Consider the following 23,196-nt stretch of genomic DNA (forward strand, 5'->3'; position numbering starts at 1 on the left):
CAAAGAAGAGGTATACAGATCACAGTGGTTCTTGAAAAAAAACAGAGTAAAAGTAACATTTTCAGTAAACATCCCTTAAGTCACACACACACACACACACATACACACACACACAGACACACACACACACACACACACACACACACACACACCCTATACAATAGTTATAAAACTACCTACTGAATTAAGAGGCCACCCTTAGAACTGTTTCCCCTCAATCCACACACCACCATTCTAATTAGTAAGTTCCATACATGATTAAGAACCTGATACTGCTGCTATCAACTTCAGATCACAGCTACTATATAATAGACTTGATCAAGCAGATGCCCCACTAAATACTCCCTGTGATGGTGCTAACTATAAAAGATAAATGTCCTAAAAAATAAATAACTATATCACAAAATAGAAACACATCTCCACAGCACAGCAGCCCAGAAATTGGTGCATCAGGTAGGATGCCTGACTTATTAACAAAGACCCCAAATTAAATACCCTGTATCACCTATGCCAGAATAATGTCCAGGTTTTCTCTTTCTGTTTCTCATTCTTCCACTCTCTCATTAATAAATATATAGATAAATAGGTTTTTAAAATAACCACAATATTGATTACAAGGAGAATCTACAGGAGCAGCAATTGCCAGCATTCAGCCTTACTTTCCACATTTTAAATTATGCACAAATATTTGCAAATCCTATTTGAAATCTTAATTGCCCAGCAATCTAGGAGTTCTTTTCATTCTCCTAACCTCTGAAAGTTCAAGAAATTTCACTAGAAAGAAGTTGGAAAGGTGTAGTAAATCAAATCACTGATTCACAACACTTTTTTGTGCTATAAATTTTGATTCAAGTTCTTTAATAATTAATATGTTTCTTTAATGTTTCTTAGGAGGCTGGTATGTTTAGTCCAATGTATATAAGCTCTTGCCAATTGGACCCGTTTATAACTCATGCTTCTGAGAAACTACACATGGGAGAAATAGTTCCTCAACTCAATAAATGATTTCCTTAATATAATGGGGATTTATATAAAGGAGAAAGGTCTAGAGATACCTGAATGACAGTAATGCTTTTTTCCAATCACTAGATATATTTTTCTTTCTCTATTTCTGGGACATACACTGTGATAGGAAGAATTCTAAAAATGACCATGAAGAATCAAACTCTGTTTAATAACCTTCTCTTGAGCATATGTGGGATATGGTATAATCAAATTTACCACCATTATTAGATAACATTAAATAGTAATGATAAAGACATTCTGAAATTGGAATTAAGATTCTAAGTCAGTTGACTGTGAGTTAATATAAGTGAATATTATACATGTGAGACAGGTGTGATAACATGTCAAAGCCTAGTAGATAGTCTTTAGGAACTGAATGTGAACTCAGAATTTATCTAATAGGAAAATGGGGTTCACCCCACATGAATCTGCTTCCAAAGACTAGCGAGTTTATAAGAAGAATTCAGATGAGACTTAAGTAAATTGATCAACATTTTCTTTCAGCTTTGTAAGAGCCTGAATAGAGAACTTAATTTGATTTTGTGAAAATTCCAGAACCATAGAAACCTTAGGGCAATAGGTGTCTTTAAAGCTTTAACTTTGTATTAATTTGTTATGCAACAATACAAAATTATAGACATGGAATAATATTTTGTCAAGACTTTTCAAACATGTATTATTTACATTTGCTCCTTGTAAACTTGAATGCACTCAGTTATATTCAATATGTTAAAAGAGAATTAAGAAAACAGTCTATAAATACTAATACACTTCCACTAGTGACAATTTTTAATTTTAATACAAAGTTTTAGTCTCTATATGTATTTTAAATGTGTTAATCTCCAAGCCTTGGAGTTTCAAAATTTAAATATAGGTCATTCAATCTGAAGAAAATTCATAACATATAATTTGACTGGCTAATTCAATTCCCATTGTTCAGTATATTAAGCTAATCAGAATTACTCTTTTAATTTTATTCAATATAATGTTGCAATTCAAGGACATACTTTAAATTACGACCCTTTGGCACATATCTCATTTACGAATTTTAGTCCTCAGGTAAATATATAGTTGGTTAAGTCATGAATTTGTTTTATAGATATGTGAATTAATGAACCACTACTATCAACATTTTTCTAAAGCTATTTATAGTTTAATGGACATTTTCCATAGAAGAAATTATTTAACAGTTGTCAGAATATGAAAAATATATTATTAATCAAAAATTATTATCACTTGCATTGTATCACATATGTGATTTCAGATAATTCTTACATGGTTTCTTTCTAATAAACAATTTTAATTTATTATTAATAGTTTCTTACAAGATTTTAAGATGACAATATATAGTTCCACACCAAAGTTCCATATCCCTACCCTCCTGCCTACCAAAGATAATCACCATAGTTCTCACCAGTTTTACAGTTTGCTTGCTTCTGTTTCATTTGGATTTTGTTGGGGGGGGTAAGTTAATGTAAAACAGATTTCTAGATTTCACACATGTAATTGTCTTCCTCTTATTTCACTAAGTATAATCAGCAGCAATTTCATATACTTCCCGAAGGACACAGTATCATCTTTTTTGATTGCAGAGTAATATTCCATGGGATATATATTCCATATGTTCTTTAGCCACTCATCTGTTGATAGGCATGTAGGCTGGTTCCACTGGGCTTTTGCTCTTTGGGAAGATTTTTATGACTGATTCAATTTCTAAACTAGTGGTTCACTTGCTAAGCTATCTACCTTTTCTTGGGTTAGGTTTGTCAGATGGTATGATTCCAGGAATGCATCCATTTCATATATATTGCCCAATTTTGACATATTGATGATGGTTGTGTCTTCCTCTTGGATTGATCCTCTGTCCACTATGTATGGTCCATGTCTAAGGACATGCCTGAAAGTCTAGTTTATCTGATATTAAAAGAGCTAGAGTAGCTGTTTCTGCCCTTTTGATTGCATTATTGGCTTGGAATGTCTTGTTCCAACCTGTCACCCAGAGCTTCTGCTTGTCTGTTTTGGATGTGTGTTTCCCGTAGACAGAAATTTTATGGCTCTTGGTTTTAATCCATTCAGTCACTCTGAATCTGTTGACTGGCAAATATAAGCCATTCACATTTAGGGTAATATTTGATGAATGTTGTTTGCTTATAGCCATTCTGGTTTGTTTCAATGTTGTCTTATATTCTTGTTGACTACTTTCCTGTTAGTTTCTGTAGAGGATTTTTTTTAATGATATTCCCTACTGTGTATATGTTATTCGTCTTCGTGCTTTATTTTGTTTTGTGTTTATCGTGAGTATTGTGTCTAACTTATAATATCTACAATAGTCTTTTGCCAGTTTGCCATAGATCATCAAGATTGGACCATTCCGCTCTAATTCCTTTGCTCTCCCCTTTCCTATGTGTGATTTTCTCTGATGCTGTTGTATTCCTGGTTCTATACTAAACCTGATCATCACATTAAAAGTTGGGATTCCTTTGACTTTTCTTTTTATGTTGGACTCCTCTTAGTAATTCTTGGAAGGCTGAGTTGGTAGTGGTAAATTCCTTCAGTTTCTGAATGTTTGAAAAGATCTTTATATCTCCTTCATATTTGAATAATAATTTAGCAGGATAAAGTATCCATGGCTGGCAATTCTTATCTGTTAATACTTTGACTATGCCATTCCACTCCTTCCTTGCCTCTAGGGTTGTGATGAAAAAGCTGATGAAATCTTGATGGTTCTGCCTATTTTTTTTTTTTTTTTTTTTTTTTTTTTTGCCTACAGGGTTATCGCTGGGGCTCAGTGTTTGTACTACAAATCCACTGCTCCATATTTCCCATTTTGTTTCCCTTGTTGTAGCTGTTATAGCTGTTGTTGTATAGAACAGAAAGAAACTGAGGATGGGAAGACAGAGAGGAGGAGAGAAAGATAGACACCTGCAGACCTGCTTCACTGCTTGTGAAGTGGCCCCTCTGCAGACAGGGAGCTGGGGACTCAAACAGGGATCCTTATGCTGTCCCTTGCATTTTGCACCATGTATGCTTAACCGCTGTGCTACCACCCAGCCCCAGATGGTTTTGCCTTTGTATGTGACCTTCCTATCTCTGGCAGCCTGCAATATTTTTCTCTTTTCCCTGGTTTTTAGTTTTAAAATGATGTGTCTTGGTGCCATTTAGAATTTAAAATTTTAGTTGTGTGTTTTGTTAATGTCTCCTTTGTTAATAAATAAAAATTAAAATAAATACGTAAATATGTGATTAAGTTTACTTGATGCACATGTCCTAAGGTTGAGTTGTGGTCCCACTGCTTTGGAGGAGGCTTTGGCACAGGGCTGAGTTTTCTTCACTCTTTGTCTCTTGTTTCTCTTTCTACCTGAAAAAGTGAGTTCAAACCAGTGAAGCCCTCATGATGTCAAAAAACTGAAAAAGCTAACTCAAAATTAATACTCTGAACTAGCTACTGATTGTAAGGGTTTGTTTTGTTTTTTGTTTTTACACCCCAGGCTAACATAACACAGTAAAATTCAGGATAGAGGAGAGTTTTGCCTTTTTTTTTTTTGTAAAAGAAGCCAAGACTTTTGAGAGTCTGTCTATGGCCTATACTCAGCTTACTTCCATATATGAACTACACAGAGCTAGAAGATATTTAATTTTATTCATGTTAAACTACCCATTTCCAGACACTTGAGTTTACTGTTTAGTGGAAAGAAAAAGTGAAGATAACTGGCATACTAATAGGGCTTTAGCGCATGTATTTTAATAGTCATCGTTATGTACCTTATATATTCTTCCTCAATCTTTTGTGGAAATTATATTCACAGTATATCAAGTAATCTTTAATCATTTTATTCTACACAACTAATATTATATAAAAAATTCCTGAAGAACTACAACAGGTTAGTTAACTTTATATAATTGGTCATTTTATTATATCACCACTAATCAAGGCTTTTGAGTGTACTGATTGATCTAAAATTCCATCCCTGTTTATTATTCATATTTTCTCTTATATCACAGATTGCAGTCATTTACTTTCTTTTAAATGTATTTATTTGAGAAAAGGAAAGAGAGAACCATAATATCACTCTTCTTCTTCTAGCGTTTGCCCTTCTTCCATAGCCAGTCAACAGCGTCAGGTTAAGCCTGATGTAAAGTTTCAAGACCTCCTTTGAATCTGGAGAGGTGGTAGTCCTTGACTATGTGGGTCATAGTCTGTCTGGAGCCACAGGGGCAGTTCGGGTCGTCTCTGGCTCCCCAGCGATGGAATATAGCGGCGCACCGGCCATGGCCTGTTCGATAGCAATTGAGGAGGGCCCAATCATAACGTGCTAGGTCAAAGCCGGGTTGACGCTTGCAGGGGTCTGTTATGAGGTGTTTGTTCTTTACCTCAGCTGACTGCCAACTCTGTTTCCAAGAGACCGGAACAGAGAAGTTCACTGTAGGCGTAGGGGACCAGATTGGGTGATGAGACGTCAAGCGTTGGACAGGGTGGGCGAAGATATCCGCGTATATTGGCAGGTCTGGTAGAGCGTAGACGTGGGAAATGAACTTAGATGATGCCGCATCCCATCCCGACGAATATCTGGCGGGGTGAATGTTGCTAAGAACTGGCAGCCATGGAACCAGGGTGGAATGGATGGTTCCAGAAATTATTCTCATGGAGGAATATAATTTGGAATCAACCAAGTGGACATGGGGGTTACGGAACCATACTGGGGCACAGTATTCTGCAGTGGAATAGCATAATGCCAGAGATGATGATCGTAGTGTGGAAGCGCTCGCGCCCCATGAGGAGCTGGCCAGTCTTGCAATGATGTTATTCCTTGTGCCCACCTTTGCTGCAGTTTTTATGAGATGTTCGTGAAATGACAGGGTGTGATCGAGAGTAACGCCAAGATAGACTGGCTGGGCTTCATGCCGGATTCTTTTTTTTTTTTTTTTTTTTTTTTTTTTTTTTTTTTAATTTAAATTTTTAATTTAAGAAAGGATTAGTGAACAAAGGCATAAGGTAGGAGGGGTACAACTCCACACAATTCCCACCACCCAATCCCCATAACCCACCCTCTCCCATGATAGCCTTCCCATTCTCTAGCCCTCTGGGAGCATGGACCCAGGGTCGTTGAGGGTTGCAGAAGGTAGAAGGTCTGGCTTCTGTAATTGCTTCCCTGCTGAACATGGGTGTTGACTGGTCGGTCCATACTCCCAGTCTGCCTCTCTCTTTCCCTAGTCAGGTGTGTCTCTGGGGAAGCTGAGCTCCAGGACACATTGGTGGGGTCCTCAATCCAGGGGAGCCTAGCCAGCATCCTGGTGGCATCTGGAACCTGGTGATTGAAAAGAGAGTTAACATACAAAGCCAATCAATTTGTTGAGCAAACATGGATCCCAAGATTGGAATAGTGGAGAGGAAGTGTTGGGGAGGTACTCACTGCAAACTCTAGTGTAATCCAGCTTTCAGGTATATATTTTGCAGTAGTTTATGGATACGTGTGCACATACGCTCTCTCTCACAGAAACTGGTGTATGTCTAGGTTATGGGACTTTGTTAGAAAGTGAACTACCTGAGATGAAATTAGAGTGTACTATAAAAGGAAAGGTCTCACCCGAGTAATGAGGCTGAAGGGTTGTCATTCCACACGTGAAGTCTCTGGATACACTCTGAGGTGAAGCATGTTGAGATGGCAATCGTTGCTTTGGTTAGGTTGTGATCGGCGGATGCAATATTATTTGGTATGGATTGGGAGAAGCATACGGGAAAGTGAGCCCTATCCAAGGGTGCCAGGACTGGGGGAAGTAGGGGCTCTATAGTGAAGATGTGAGGTTCCTGCTGTCTTAGGGTTCAAAAAGACAATCAATAGTTAATATTACCCACACATTATTTGTTAATTGGGTTAACTTTGAAAAGTCCCTTTGTTATGGTTTGCTGTACAGTACCCAGTATCTTGTATATAGCTGTGCTATTGGAAGCTTCTAATCTACTTGGTCTAGGCTTTTGAGAGAGTCCGCATATCAAATACGTAGCCTATCTATTAAAAAGATTCAGTTTGTCTTTTGAGAACCTTTGAGACATACAATTGATTTCCCCCTCTCATATTAATTAACTACTGATTTATATGTCTACATTTTGCTAGGAGTGTACATAAACACCATTCCCATCACCAAAGGACCGTGACCCATCCCTCCCGCCCATTCCCACCCCCCACTGGCCCAGGAAGCTACATGTCTACCCCTCACCACTGGGTTTTTACTTTGGTGCCCTACTTACAATTTGATCAGGTCCTGCTTTTAGTTTCCCTTTCAAATCTTCTAAGTCAGCTTCTGTTGATGAGTGGGATCATCCCATACTCATCTTTAACTTTCTGGCTTAGTCCACTTAACATAATTCCTTCTAGCTCTGTCCAAGATGGGTCAGAGAAGGTGAGTTCATTGTTCTTGATAGCTGCATAGTATTCCATTGTGTATATATACCACAGCTTTCTCAGCCATTCATCTGTTGTTGGGCACCTGGGTTGCTTCCAGGTTTTAGCTATTATGAATTGTGCTGCTATGAACATAGGAGTACACACCTCTTTTTGGTTGGGTGTTATGGAGTCCTTGGGGTATAACCCCAGGAGAGGAATTATTGGGTCATATGGAAGGTCCATGTCTAGCCTTCTGAGGGTTTTCCAGACTGCTCTCCACAGAGGCTGTACCAATTTACATTCCCACCAGCAATGTAAAAGGGTTCCTCTGTCCCCACATCCTCTCCAGCATTTGTTGCTGCTGTCCTTTTTGATGTATGCCATTCTTACAGGAGTGAGGTGGTATCTTAGTGTTGTCTTAATTTGCATTTCTCTGACAATCAGTGACCTAGAGCAGTTTTTCATATGTTTGTTAGCCTTTTGGATCTCCTCTGTGGTGAGTGTTTTGTTCATTTCCTCTGCCCATTTTTGGATGGGGTCATTTGCTTTTTTGCGGCTAAGTTTGCTGAGCTCTTTATATATTTTGGTGATTAGTTTCTTGTCTGATGTCTGGCATGTGAAGATCTTCTCCCATTCTGTGAGGGGTCTCTCTGTTTGTTTAATAGTTTCTTTGGATGTGCAGAAGCTTTTCAATTTGATGTAGTCCCATTGGTTTGTTTCTGCTTTGGTCTTCCTTGCAATTGGGTTTGATTCATCAAAGATATCCTTGAGGTGTAGATGGGAAAGTGTTTTACCAATGTTTTCCTCTAAGTATTTGATTGTTTCTGGTCTGACATCTAGGTCTTTGATCCATTTGGAGTTGATTTTTGTTTCTGGTGAGATAAAGTGGTTCAATTTCATTCTTCTGCATGTTTCAGCCCAGTTTTCCCAGCACCATTTATTGAAGAGAGCCTCCTTCTTCCATTTAATCCTTTGGGCCCCCTTATCAAAGATTAGATTCCCATAGGTGTTGGGATTTACTTCTGGGCTTTCAATTCTGTTCCACTGGTCTGTGTGCCTATTTTTGTTCCAGTACCATGCTGTTTTGATGATGATGGCTTTATAATATAGTTTAAGGTCTGGGAGTGTGATGCCTCCATTTCTGTTTCTTTTCCTCAAGATGGTTTTGGCAATTCTAGGTGTTTTCAGGTTCCAGATAAATGATTGTAGTGTTTGTTCTATTCTCTTAAAGAAGCTTGGTGGAACTTTGATGGGTATTGCATTAAATTTGTATATGGCTCTGGGGAGAATATTCATTTTGATGATATTTATTCTTCCAATCCATGAGCATGGGATATCTTTCCATTTCTTGGTATCAGTTTCTATCTCCTTGAGTAGCGACTCATAGTTTTCAGCATACAAGTCTTTCACTTCTTTGGTCAACTTTATTCCTAGGTATTTGATTGATTTTGCTGAAACAGTGAATGGGAGTGATTTCTGGATGTCTTCTTCTTCAGATTTAGTGTTTGCATAAAGAAATGCCACTGATTTTTGTACATTGATTTTGTAGCCTGATACCTTGCTATATTGCCTAACAACTTCCAGTAATTTTCTACTGGATTCTTTAGGTCTTTCTATGTATACTATCATATCATCTGCAAATAGTGAGAGCTTGACTTCTTCCCTTCCAATCTGTATCCCTTTGATTTCTTTCTCTTGCCTGATTGCTATGGCAAGAACTTCCAATACTATGTTGAAGAGTAACGGTGACAGTGGGCAGCCCTGTCTAGTCCCTGATCTGAGGGGGAATGCTTTCAGCTTCTCTCCATTGAGTATGATGTTGGCTGTAGGTTTGCTATATATAGACTCCACTATCTTGAGGAATTTCCCATCTATTCCCATTTTTTGTAGAGTTTTGAGCATGAATGGGTGTTGGATTTTGTCAAAGGCTTTCTCTGCATCTATTGAGATAATCATGTGGTTTTTGGCTTTGCTTTTATTGATGTGATGAATGACATTGATTGATTTACGGATGTTGAACCAGCCTTGCATTCCTGGGATGAATCCCACTTGGTCATGATGAACAATCTTTTTGATGTGTTGCTGTATCCGGTTGGCCAAGATCTTGTTTAATATTTTGGCATCTATGTTCATCAGAGATATTGGTCTGTAGTTTTCCTTTTTTGTTCTGTCCCTATCAGCTTTTGGTATCAGGGTGATGTTGGCTTCATAAAAGGTGGAAGGGAGTATTCCTGTTTCTTCAATCTTATGGAATAGCTTAAGAAGTATGGGTATTAACTGTTTCCTGAAAGTTTTGTAGAATTCGTTTGTGAAGCCATCTGGTCCAGGACTTTTGTTGTTGGGGAGATTCTTAATAACGGTTTCAATTTCTTTGTCTGTGATTGGTGCATTTAGATTTTGTAGTTCTTCTTGGTTCAGTTTTGGAAGTGCATAGGTTTCTAGGAATTGTTCCATTTCTTCCAGATTCTCTAGCTTGGTGGCATATAGTTCTTTATAGAAGTTTCGCAGAATTCTCTGGATTTCTGTGGTGTCAGTTGTGATATCTCCTGTATCGTTTACAATTCTATTAATTTGAGTCTTCTCTCTTTTTTGTTTGGTGAGTCTGGCTAGGGGTTTGTCAATTTTGTTTAATCTTTCAAAGAACCAACATTTGGCTTCATTGATCTTTTGTATGGTTCTTTTATTTTCGATGTTGTTTATTTCTGCTCTAACTTTAGTGATTTCTGTCCTTCTGGTTGCCTTAGGGTTCCTTTGTTCCTCTTCCTCTAAGTCCTTGAGGTGTGTAGTAAGTTCGTTCATTTGGGCTTCTTCTTGGTGTTTAATATGTGATTGTATAGCTATAAGTTTCCCTCTCAGTACTGCTTTAGCTGTGTCCCAAATATTTTGATAGGTTGTGTCTTCATTTTCATTAGTTTCCAGGAACATTTGAATTTCCTGTTTGAGTGAGTGTCTGACCCAGTGGTTCTTAAGGAGCATGTTGTTTAGTTTCCAAATTCTATGTCTTTTAATAATTTTCCGTTTGTTGTTAAAAGTTAGTTTTACTCCACTGTGGTCTGAGAAGATACTTGGGATGATTTCAATGCTCTTGAATTTATTGATGCTGTCTTTGTGGCCTAACATGTGGTCTATCCTTGAGTATGTGTTGTGTGGATTTGAAAAGAAGGTGTATTCCAGTTTTTTGGGGTGGAGGAGTCTGAAAATGTCCAAGAGGTCTAGTCTGTCAATCTCTTCATTCAATTCTCTTATATCTTTATTGGTTCTCTTCTTTGTTGATCTGTCTAAGTGTGAGAGTGGGGTATTGAAGTCTCCCACTATTATTGTATTACTATTGATGTATTTTTGAAATTCTTTCAATAGGTGTTTAATGTATTTAGATGGTCCCTCGTTGGGTGCATAGATGTTAATAATTGTTAAGTCTTCTTGGCTGATTGATCCTCTTATCATTATGTAATGTCCTTGCCTATCTTTTATTACTTTATTTAATTTAAAATCTATCGTGTCTGAGATGAGAATGGCTGTTCCTGCCCTTTTTTGTGGACTGTTAGCCTGTATGATAGTTTTCCATCCTTTCACTTTAAGTCTGTGTTTATCTTGTTGTGACAGATGTGATTCTTGCAAGCAGCATATGGTTGGGTTATGTTTTCTGATCCATCCCCCCACCCTGTGCCTTTTGATGGGTGAGTTTAAGCCATTGACATTTATTGATATTATGGATTTAATGTATTGTAGTGCCATTGTTCTAAAAAACAATTTGTTTGCTCTGATATATTACAAGTATTATAGTGATGTTCTTGTTTATAAGAGGTCTTTTAATACCTCTTTCAGGGCCGGCTTGGTGATAGTTGCCTCCTTTAACTGTTGTTTGTCTAAGAAGGTTTTGATCCCTCCATCTAGCTTGAATGAAAGTCTAGCAGGATATATAATCCTTGGTTGAAACCCTTTTTCATTCAGGGCTCGATAGATATCTTGCCACTCCCTTCTGGCTTTTAGAGTTTGAGTTGAAAAATCTGCAGAAAGTCTTATGGGTTTTCCCCTGTATGTGACTTTTTGTTTCTCTCTTGCAGCCTTTAGGATCCTTTCTTTATCCTTACTTCTTCTCATTGTGACTATGATGTGTCTTGGTGTTTTCAGGTCTGGGTTGATTCTGTTTGGTACTCTCTGGGCCTCTTGCACCTTGATATCCTTTCTGTTATTCAGGTCTGGGAAATTTTCTTGTATTATTTCCTCTAGGATGTTTGCTTCCCCTTCCTCTCTTTCTTCCTCTGGCAGGCCAATTATACGAATGTTACTTCTTTTGAGATCATCCCATATGTCTCTGTTGTTGTTTTCAGTGTCTCTCAATCTCTTTTTAAGCTCTTTCACCTCTTTCTTAGTTTTCTCTAACTCATCCTCTGTCTGACTAATTCTGTTTTCTGCTTCTGTTAGTCTGCTTTCCCTTGCCTCAGCTTCTTTCTTCATTACAGCTATTTCAGCTTTCAGTTCTCTAATTGTCTCAAGATAATCAGTATTTTCCTTGGGGGTCTCAACTGTTGTTTCCCTAATACTGCCATTTCTTTCCTCCAATGTTGTTTTCATTTCTGTGATTAATAAGTTTATTATTGCTTGCATACTTTTCTTATCTATGGTTACTTCTGACTGATTTGTGGTTTCTTCTGGGCTCTTGTCTTCATTCATTGGGGTAGCAGTTTTATTTGTTTTTAATCTACCCATTTTTTTTTAATTTATGTGTTTCTCTCTCTCTTTTTTTTTTTAATGTTCTGTTGTTCCTCAGTTGTTGTGTTTTGAGCACAAGTAACACTGTACTAAATACCTTTATGACAATTGCACTCACCAACCTCCGGAATAACCGTAGCAACTGAAGTAAGTATTGAAGGAGTTTAATCGTTACCAGTTAGCCAAACAATTTCTCCAGTCCGTGAAAAAATAGTAACCAAATCCCAGTGAAGAAAGAGAAAAGGAAGAGAGGATAGCAAGAATAGACAGTTATGCAAATCTACTATCCAGTGTATATTCTAAGGGTAACAAGAGTGTAAAGGGAACTAGAGCAGAGATACACACATAGAGAGTCCACTCTGGGTCAGATTTCTTCCCCAAAGTAATTCACAAATTCAGAAAGGCAAAGAAGAAAGAAGTGTATGACAAGATTAAAAAAAAAAAAAAAAAAAAAAGAGCGAGATTGAGAGAGATAAGAGAGAGAAAAGGGAGAAGATAGGAAGAAGAGTTGTAATTAAAGAGCAGTGCGAGGAACTTCCCAAATGTGTATCAGTGAATTAAAAAACAAAAACAAAAACAAAAACAAAAACAAAAACAAAAAAAAAAAAACCCTGTTTGGTGGTATGGGGTATCCTGCTAGTAGCTGGTCCCAGGCACTGCTTATGGGGGGAGGGGGGGCGGCGGGAAGGATGTATGCTTGAAAATTAAAAGGAAGAAAAAAGAATTTTTTCCCCTACTCTAATTCTTAACCCAAATTAAGTTATAGAAACATCCTTGGTATGACCGTTATGGCCCCTTATTGGATGGCCTGCTAAAGGCAGAAAATCCTATTGTTTACACGAGATGTGTCCGGAGCTCAAAGGCTAGCCGCTGCTTCTGCTTCTCCGGGCGCCATTTTCCGGGAAACCCCGCCCTCCAGACTTTTTTAAAGGATTTCTCAAAAATGAAAACTAGCTCCAAGTCCTTTGATCCAATGAGAGCTATACTCAAGAAGTCTTTGGATCCACCCTCAGGGTCGCGGTGGACCCTGGCAACTCCCAAGAGGCAGCCCCCGAGCTAAAGTGCTCTCTCCGGGTCCTCTGCCCGCCGCGCTCTGCAACCGGCGGAGGAGCCGCCTTCCCGGGCGGGCGGAGGACAATGCCCGGCGCACTCGCCTTGCCTGGCACCGCCTGGGAATTCTGGAGCCCCGCTAGTCCGTGTCACCTTTGCTCTAATTGTTAACCCAAATTAAACTGTAATAACTTCTTTGGTGCCCCCCCCTTATTGACTGGCCTGCTAAAGGCAGAAAATCCTACCTTTGCCGACGATGCTATCTGAGCACTCGCTGTTAGCGACTTCTCAGGCCGTCGCCATCTTACCTCCTGCCGCCGGATTCTCTTATCGTCAAGCTGCACATTAAGCTCACGAGAGGCCGAGGCATGGTGTAGATGGAAAACAGAAGATACCGTTTTTGCAGTGCTAGGGATTGATTAGTCACCATTTTTTACAGTAATCAGATATCAGAGACATGTCTTTCGTGAGTGTTTCCTCAAGGATGTCGAACTTGGATACCTGAGTTGCACAGCAGATGTCATCGGCGTAGATGAACTTCCTTGAAGAAGTTTCTGGGAGGTCATTGATGTAAATATTAAATAGCATAGGAGCCAGAACAGAGCCCTGGGGGAGGCCACTTGAGACAAGTCTCCATCTGCTAGACTTGTCACCCAGATGCACCCGGAATCTTCTGTTTTGGAGAAGAAACGATATAGTGTTGGCCACCCATGGAGGCAGGCATCTTGAGATCTTTACTAGGAGACCACGGTGCCAGACCGTGTCATAGGCTGCTGTGAGATCAACAAAGACAGCACCTGTCTTTAAATTCTTCTGGAATCCATTTTCAATGTAAGTTGAGAGGGCCAGGGCTTGTTCGTAGGTAGATCTTCCTGGGCGGAAACCAGCTTGGGCAGGTGATAGGAATTTCTCTGTAAGAGGAGAAATACGTGACAGAAGCAGCCTCTCAAGGAGTTTATAACACACTGATATCACTCTGATACATACAATGTCAGGGACTAAACCCAAGACACTATGATTTAGAGTCAAAAGTCTTATCCACTGTGCCATGCCCCTAGTCACATTTTAGATAAAGTAAATATGGTTCCATAAATATTCCAACTGTATTTTACTATTGTAAGAATATTGCTCAAATCCAAATATTTTTTCTTTTGCCAATGCATACCATTATGCACAGGAGAGAATGTTACTAGGTGCTACAGATGATATCTGTCTTCATATTTATTCTTTTCTGTAATGCATTAGAGAGATTATTTATAATGAAGTGATGAAAATCAGTTTTCTTGTTTGCTTTGATTTTAATTTGTCTTGGTATAGCTAACATGTCAATGATACTTCATTTACTCAGATCAGATCATTTTCAGTCAACCTTTCTTGCCCATTTTTTCTAATTTTATAATTCTCTATTCAAAGCTAAAGAGAATAATCATGTTATATACTTATTCAAAATACCATTTCCTCTATCACTCTATTTCAACTAGTAGAAATAAATATTAAACCTGTGTAGTTTAAATTAGCCTTGTGATAAGTGAAATTAATATCATTGCTCTAGGTAGCAAAATGCATGCTGATTTAGAAATACTGTTGTTCTACTAGTATATGTTTCTTTAATATTAAAGAGCACTCTTCTTCTTCTAGCGTTTGCCCTTCTTCCATAGTCAGTTAAATGGCTTTGAAAGTGACTGGAATCCATGTGGATTCAGTTGGCTAGGAAGGATCATCAGTTTCCCCAATGAATGGGTATTCAGGGGATGCACCACCAGGAGAAGGTCGATCCAATGCACCCCAAAGAGCACTCTAATGTCAAGGAAGAGAATGATCACAACTTCAATTATGTTCCCCCATATTTAAACTTGAGCATGAGTCACTAAGTCTATATAAACCATTCTTCCTCCAACAGTAAGAAAACAAAATAAACAAAAAATCCCACCACTATATGGGGGATTGCTGTACAATGAGGGCCGGGCAGTAGCCAGCAGGTTAAGTGCACATAGCACAAAGTGGCATAAGAATCTTGGTTTGAGTCCCCAGATCCCCACCTGCAGAAGTGAAGCAAGTCTGCAGGTGTCTATCTTTCTCTCCTCCTCTCTGTCTTCCCCTCCTTTCTCCATTTCTTTCTGTCCTATCCAACAACAATGACAGCAAGAACAATGATAACAGCAACGATGAACAGGTGAACAACAAGGACAACAAAAGGGCAAAAATATGGCCTCCAGGAGCAGTGGATTTGTAGTGCAGGCACCTAGGCACCTAGCCCCAGATCTTTCCCTGGAGGCAGAAAGAAAGAAAGAAAGGAAGAAAGGAAGGAAGGAAGGAAGGAAGGAAGGAAGGAAGGAAGGAAGGAAGGAAAAAACTATACAATTATCTCAAAACCCTTTGTAGCTATTTGTAAATTTGCAATAAATAATTTTCTCTATTAACCTATTTCAAAAACCTTTCATGATCCCTTTATCATTAGGTTTTTAATTGTATTTTCAGAATTTAATGTTCAGACAACTATATCTCAATTTACATTATGCACCATTTACAAACTCTTACACTTTTAGTAGACCACAGGACATGAGACTTAGAAGATATTCATATATTTGTTTCTGTTTTAAGAAAATGTCTGGTGCCCATAATTTTCTAGTAAAGAGTTCATAACAGAGATCTAAAATATGACTTTATTTCAGAATCAGAATATCTGCAATCTGCAGAGCTTGTTTACCCTTATATAACCCAACCATATCTCTCTAGTAGATAAGAACTTCCTGTGGAGAAACATACACTGCTTTAGGAGAGAACCCAAGTACTTTTAAGTTCCAACTGTGCACATGGAATGTTATTTCTGACCATCTCTCTCCCCATGGCCACAGCTTGCTTGGTGTACCCTTGCTGACTTTGCACAAATAAATCATAAAGACAACTTTGCTCACCCTACCAGATCTTTCTGAATTTTCCAAAGTGTGCCAATAAAATTCTAACATAACTGAACAATACATTGTTGATTGAAAAAATATATTCTAAATCCAGAATTAATGTCAAAGGGTAGAGTAAGGTTGGCACAAAGAAAATGGTTCCTAAGGGAAAGATTTCAAGGAAAAGAGGCAAATATCTTCAGGGTTTATTCCTACTTGTCCTATAACAAGAACCAATTCTTCCCACTGGGCTGCACTTAAAAAAAATTTAGCTGCCAGCTACAGTTCATAATGTCCTTAGAGCAGGAGCTCAGCAGGATAGAAGCCACAGAAATTACTGTACCATAATAAGAGTCCTTTTCCTTTGGAAAAGCAGCTATGCTACAGAATGTACATTTATTATCTTATCCTTATTTTACATTTTATTATCTTTTATTTATTTATTGGATAGAGACAGTCAGAAATCAAGAGGGAAGGGGGAGATAGAGAGGGAGAGAGACAGAAAGACACCTGCAGACTTGCTTCACCACTTGTGAAACTTTCCCCCTGCAGGTACGGACCAGTGGCTCACAGAATGTATATTTATGATATATTCTTAAGTAACTGATTGGTGGGTACATAACAGTCATATACACTTCTGAATGCAATGAAAAGATGCACTGCTTCTTTGGAATAAAAAGAATTACTAATACATTCCAAACTGGTTCCAAACTCCCATCATTGTTAAAGGTGGAATATATATTTTAATCTTTAGACATGTGGGCAGTGAAATTATAGTATTTTTGACACTGTAATTTTTTAAAGATTTATTTATTGTATGGCAGAGGGGGAGAGGGAGAGGAAGGAGGGGAAGAGAGAGAGGGAAGGAGAGGGGGGAGGGGAGGGGGAGGAGAGGGGGGAAGGGGAGAGGGAGAGGGGAATGGAGAAGGGGAGGGGGAGAGGGGAATGGAGAAGGGGAGGGGGAGAGGGGAATGGGGAGGGGGAGAGGGAGAGGGGAATGGAGAAGGGGAGGTAGAGAGGGGAATGGAGAAGGGGAGGGGGAGAGGGAGAGGGGAATGGAGAAGGGGAGGGGGAGAGGGAGAGGGGAATGAAGAAGGGGAGGGGGAGAGGGGAATGGAGAAGGAGAGGGAGAGGGGAATGGAGAAGGGGAGGGGGAGAGGGAGAGGGGAAGGTAGAAGGGGGAGTGGGAGAGGGAGAGGGAGAGGGAGAGGGAGAAGGGGAGGGGGAGAGGGGGAGGGGGAGAGAGAGGAGGAGGGAGAGTGGGAGGGAGAGGGGGAGGGGAGGGAGAGGGGAAGGGGGAGGGAGAGGGGGAGGGGAGGGAGAGGGGCGGGGGAGGGAGAGGGGGAGGGGAGGGAAGAGGGGGAGAGAGAGGAGGAGGGAGAGGGGGAGGGGAGGGGAGAGGGGGATGGGAGGGAAGAGGGGGAGGGAAGGGAAGAGGGGGAAGGGGAGGGAAGAGGGGGAGGGGAAGGAAGGGAAGAGGGAAAGGGGAGGGAAGAGGAGGAGGGGAAGGAAGGGAAGAGGGGGAGGGGAGGGAAGAGGAGGAGGGGAAGGGGAGAGGGGGAGGGGAGGGGAGAGAGGGAAGGAGAAGGTGAGGGGGAGGGGAAGGGGGAGAGGGGGAGGGGAGAGAAGAGGGGGAAGAAGAGGGAGAGGGGGAGGGGAAGGGAGAGGGAGAGAGAGAGAGAGAGAGAGAGATATACCAGAACTTCTTTCTGATATATACAGAACCTGGGGCATCTATAAGCAGTAAAACTTTACTTTGCACTGAGACATTTCACTGTCTAGTAAAACTGCAATTTTGTTTGTAACAATAAAAAGTTCACAAATATCCCTTTCAGATTGAAATACAAGTTTAAAAAATCATGTTAGAAGTCATTTTTAGAAATCGATTCCCAAGAAATTATTTTTCTAGGGCTAAAAAATGAATTAAATGGACAAAGAATGAGAAAATATTTCCTAATCTAGTCTATCATTTACTACAGAGAAAGGAAAGCCAGAAAATAGTGTGACTTGCTGGAAGGAACACAGCAATAGGAAAGAGAGTTGAAATTTGCAGATATTTCTCTTATAATCACAGCTGCTTCTCAGCTGCAGGTGTGAGTAAATTGTAGAGTTTGAAAAATGTTACTAAGTGGATATGTTGTGATGAAAAGTCATCTAGCCAAAAAAAAAAAAAAAAAGAAGCCTATTTCCTGGAATGTTTATGATCTTTTCCTTTTGCTCCTGTAGTCTTCAATCTCATTAGGCACCCCTCTGACTGAAATTATCACATGCTATATATTCCCAAATTCAGATCTGAAAGTCTTTTTTTTTCTTTAATTTTTTATTTAAGAAAGGATTAATGAACAAAACCATAAGGTAGGAGGGGTACAACTCCACACAATTCCCACCACCCAATCTCCATAACCCACCCCCTCCCCTGATAGCTTTCCCATTCTCTAGCCCCCTGGGAGCATGCAGAAGGTAGAAGGTCTGGCTTCTGTAATTGCTTCCCCGCTGAGACTTATTTTATGACCAGAGCACTGCTCAGTCATAGGCTGTTTCAGCGGTCAAGCCTGAGTCTTCTCACATGCAGGTCTTGTGCTATCCCTACCCTTGAGTCGCCTCTCCAGTCATAATAATAATATTTTTAAAGATATGTTATTTTATTTATGGGATATAGAGCAATCAAAACCTTAATCTACTCTGGTGCTAACAGTGTCAGAAAGGGGACCTCAACTTTATGCCTGCAAATCCCGAACTATACCTAATGACTCATACCTTCAGCCGAGAGTCTTTACGGATTAAAAAAACTGACAGAATTTCAAAGATAAGGTTGATGGAAAGCAAGAACAACATGTATGTTAATACAGAATGCAATGCATAATTTTTGAAAATAAGGAGATTCATTGCAAACAATATCTGCCCCCAAATCTATATTTAGTTTTATTTTCTTTTTTTTAAAGTATTTTATTTATTATTAGACAGAGGCAGAGAGAAATTGAGAGGAGAGAGAGATACAAAGAGACACCTGTAGCCCTGCTTCACCATTTGTGAGGCTTTGCCCCTGCAGGTGGAGACCAGGGGCTTGCACACTGTGTAATGTGTGTACTTTACCAGGTGTGCCACTGCCTGTCCCCCAATCTTGTTTTCTTACTGCCCATTTCACACCTCCTCTCTTAATACTTACTGCTCAAATTATTGCAGCCCAATTTCATCCTTTCCCTTGGAACACTGCTGGGTCATTTCCCAAACTCCTTTGTGGTTATGGAGTGGGCCATGAGTCCAAGTTTTAGCCAAAAGACTTTGAATAGCAATGAGGAGTATTACTTACAGGTCTTGCTCATCAAAATGCAATTCTTGCGTGAGATTACCTTATATTTATACTTCTCTTTCTGGCTTATGTCACTTAACATAATTCTTTCAAGCTCTATCCAAGATGTGGTGAAGAAGGAGGCTTCATCATGTTTAATAAGTAACAAGAACAGAAAGGGGAAACACAAAGAAAACCTTGGACTAGTTTGTTTTGTTGCACTAAAGTAAAGACTCTGGAGGCAGGGAGGTGGGCGGTAGCACAGCGAGTTAAACTCACTTGGCATGAAGCACAAGGACCCACTCAAGGATCCTGGTTCAAGCCGCCAGTTCCCCACCTACAGGGCTGTTGCTTCACAAGCGGTGAAGCAGGTCTGCAGGTGTCTATCTTTCTCTCCCCCTCTGTCTTCCCCTCCTCTCTCCATTTCTCTCTGTCCTATCCAACAATGATGACATCAGTAACAACAATAATAACTACAATAATAAAAAAAACACCAAGGGCAACAAAAGGGAAAAAGTAATTAAAAAAAAAAAAAGACTCTGGGGGTGGGGAGCAGGTGGTGGCACTTCTGGTTGAGCATCTTTACGATGCACAAGGACCCAGGTTTGAGCCCCCGGTTGGTTCCCACCTATAGGACTAAAGCTTTGCAAGTGTTGAAGCAGTGTTGCAGGTGTCTCTCTTTTTATTTATCTTCCCCTTCCCTCTCGATTTCTGACTCTTTCCAGTAAATAAATAAACATAATTTTTTTTAAATGGCTCTGGGGAAAGAGGACAAGGAGAAGGGTGGGGGAGAGAGGATTTTCAGGTTCTAGTGCATGATGATAGAAAAGGATCCAAGTTGGGGATGAGAGTATTTTGCAAACATCTATCACGGTGAGATGAGAAACTGTATCCATGTGCCAACAAGTGTACTATGACCTTGTAACCACCCAATACAAAATCCATTCTATGTGATTTTCTGTTCCCTAAATTTTTTTTCTCTGCACCCCCATCCTGTTTGAGACAAATGAACACAGTGATGACCAAAGTGATGGTCAAACCAACCAGAAGATTGACTGCATCTCTGGAACATCACTTGGAGGAAAAGCAGCTGCCTGAGGGAACATGACTTTAAATTTTCACTGAGCAAGAGCTAGTTTCTTTTTTTGAGAATTTTACCCTGTAGAGTTTTTTTTTATTTTGTTGTTGTTGTTGTTATTGCTGCTTACATTATGTTAACTAATGTGCTACCTACTAGTGAGTGTGATTTTAAATTCCCACCCATGTTACCTCGTAGATAAAGTCTCCCCCTCCAAAAAATAAGATAACAACTACTCCAAAAATATTAATTATACCATATATGATCTATCAAGGTTAAGTGTAGGAATTTCCCTTTCTCATATTAGGGTGCTTCCAATTCCCAAGGTATACTTGAGAATTATTTAATGACAGTTGCTATCGGAATGTGTTATGCTGATGTCATTGGTATTTGTCATATCATTTCGACATTTTAACCTAAAAGAATACCATTATTTTCTGTATGGAGATTCAGAGTCAAAGGGCCTTTAAAGTCTTTCTCAATGGGTAAATACTAACTACAATTCTACATCATTTAAAATATTTTTCTTTATTGGATAGAGACAGAGAGAAATTAAGAAGGAAGAGGGAGATAGAATAGGGGAGATACATAAATACACCTGCAGCATTGCTTCACCATTTGTGAAGCTTTCCCCTGTTGGTAGGGACTAGAGGACTTAAACCCAGGTCCTTGTACATTATAACAATGTGTGCTCAATCACGTTTGTCACTACCTGGCCCCCAATTCTACACCTAGTTGGTACAACCTGTAGACGTTTGAAACTGCTCCCAAGTATATCTTATTGAGTGCTGTATTATATATTGAAAGTTTTCCCCTTACTATAAATACTGTATTGTCAGTTTATACTGTCTCGATATTTATCCCATGAACCCTGGTAACTGAGATTTATTAATGTGATTATTCAATGATAAAACATATACTTAAATAAGAGTAACTTTTAAGGACCACACAATCAATTTACCAATATTTAAGTGCACTGGTTTAGTCTCAAAATTGCTTAGTTGAACCATATCTCTATCCATAGCATGGGAGTTCCATTAAGGTCGAGAGAAGAATTGGCAAGCCTCACTAATCACTCTCCCTAGGACAATAATTCTTACTACCTACTCTCATTCTGTCTAGTGAAACTCTAAATGAGTTAAACACTATTCAAAGCACAAATAAACCAAAATAATTTCACCTCAGGAAAGAGTATTCTCTGTAAAAAAAAAAAATTCCACTCCTATTAGTGTTCTTAAAATATCTATGAACTGATAGATTTTCCCACCAACTACATCTGCCAAAATCTTGCTTTTTATATCTTTCATTTGTTTGAATACCCCTAGAATAATGACTCCCCACTTGAAATTCAACCTGTTGTAAGGAGTGAAATGATTTCTACTAACCACTATATGTTTATATAATGAGAAAATAATATAATTTATCTTCTTAACTGACAAATTTCCTGGTCATATTTAAATGAAGGAAAATAAAAACTTGGAGAAGCTAGACTGATATAATGAAGTAGTCATTGTCTTTAGAAACAATAAATGCATATTGAAATCATGATATTTATGGGGATGAAGTGATAAATCAACTTGTTGTTGAGTACGAATCAACTTAAAAGATGGTTAAAGGGGTCTCCCTAATATTCATATAAGCAGAGTAGTCATATAGTGTGTTTCTAAATTTAAATGTCTTTCCAGAATAGTTTCTCAAAGCATTAAATTGCCATGTCTAGCAACCATGAGGAAAATGTTCTATGTGGCCAGGTTGAAAGTTAAATAGCATAATTCCAATGGGTGAATGTATTGGGAATGCTTATTCTTTCTTATATAAGAGGGAGTTTTAAAATAAAGTCTGCTTCCTTGGAGCATATTTATAAAACATAACAGCAGGGTTATCAAAGAAGTCCAACTCTCTAACAGTGATAATTTTGTTATTTTGTATATCTGTTGTACAATAGGTTGGACAAAACTGAAAGAAATAGAAATCAGTGAAAATAAAATAGATAATCTGATTTTGTGGTCCTTTAGCAGAGATTGCTATTTCAATATTTCTGGGTAAAGACTCCATCATATTTCTCTGAACTGCCATGGCTCCAGTGAACATTCTGTGGACTGACCTATAACACAGTCTGAGATGTACAGAGCAGCAGAGGAAGAATAAACTAAGATAGAAATTCTACCATATTTCCCTAAAATGTAGTGCTCTTAAAACACACGAGAATGTTTTCTCTAAATCGCATTGACAGTAATACAGTGTGGATCGCTAAATATTTCTCCAGGCAATTGGGGTAATTTTTGTCTGGGGATGACTCATAGAGACTCCACTATGTCTCTTAAAAAGAAGCTAATTATACTCTTGTGAGATAATAATTACTTCCAGACATACAATCACTAAGGCTTGAAGGGGATTTGAACACTCAAGAAGAACATATCCTCTGATTCATGAATCTCTTCAAATACACAGAAATTAATACTTCTCAAGAGAGCACACCTTATAGACAGTTGTAGAAGAAGGAACACCATTCTTTGTACTGTATTCATAATTACTGTCCCTCGGTCTTGGAGTATAAACTGTCTACTAAGTTATGTCTTATAACGTGAATCTTAAACCAAATTCAACAAACTAGTTTTGAATGTAAGTAATAGTAATGGTTAATAAATTTTCTAATGAACCCAAACTTGCTTTTTAAAAATTATGTTGTCTGTTTTCATATATACTTAGCTGAAAAAAAATTCTGCTGAAAATTCCACAATGATAAGCATTTGAAGACTTTCTCATTTTTATTTTAAATGA

The sequence above is a fragment of the Erinaceus europaeus genome, chromosome 3, assembly GCF_950295315.1.
Source record: "Erinaceus europaeus chromosome 3, mEriEur2.1, whole genome shotgun sequence".
NCBI classification, from domain to species: Eukaryota; Metazoa; Chordata; class Mammalia; order Eulipotyphla; family Erinaceidae; genus Erinaceus; species Erinaceus europaeus.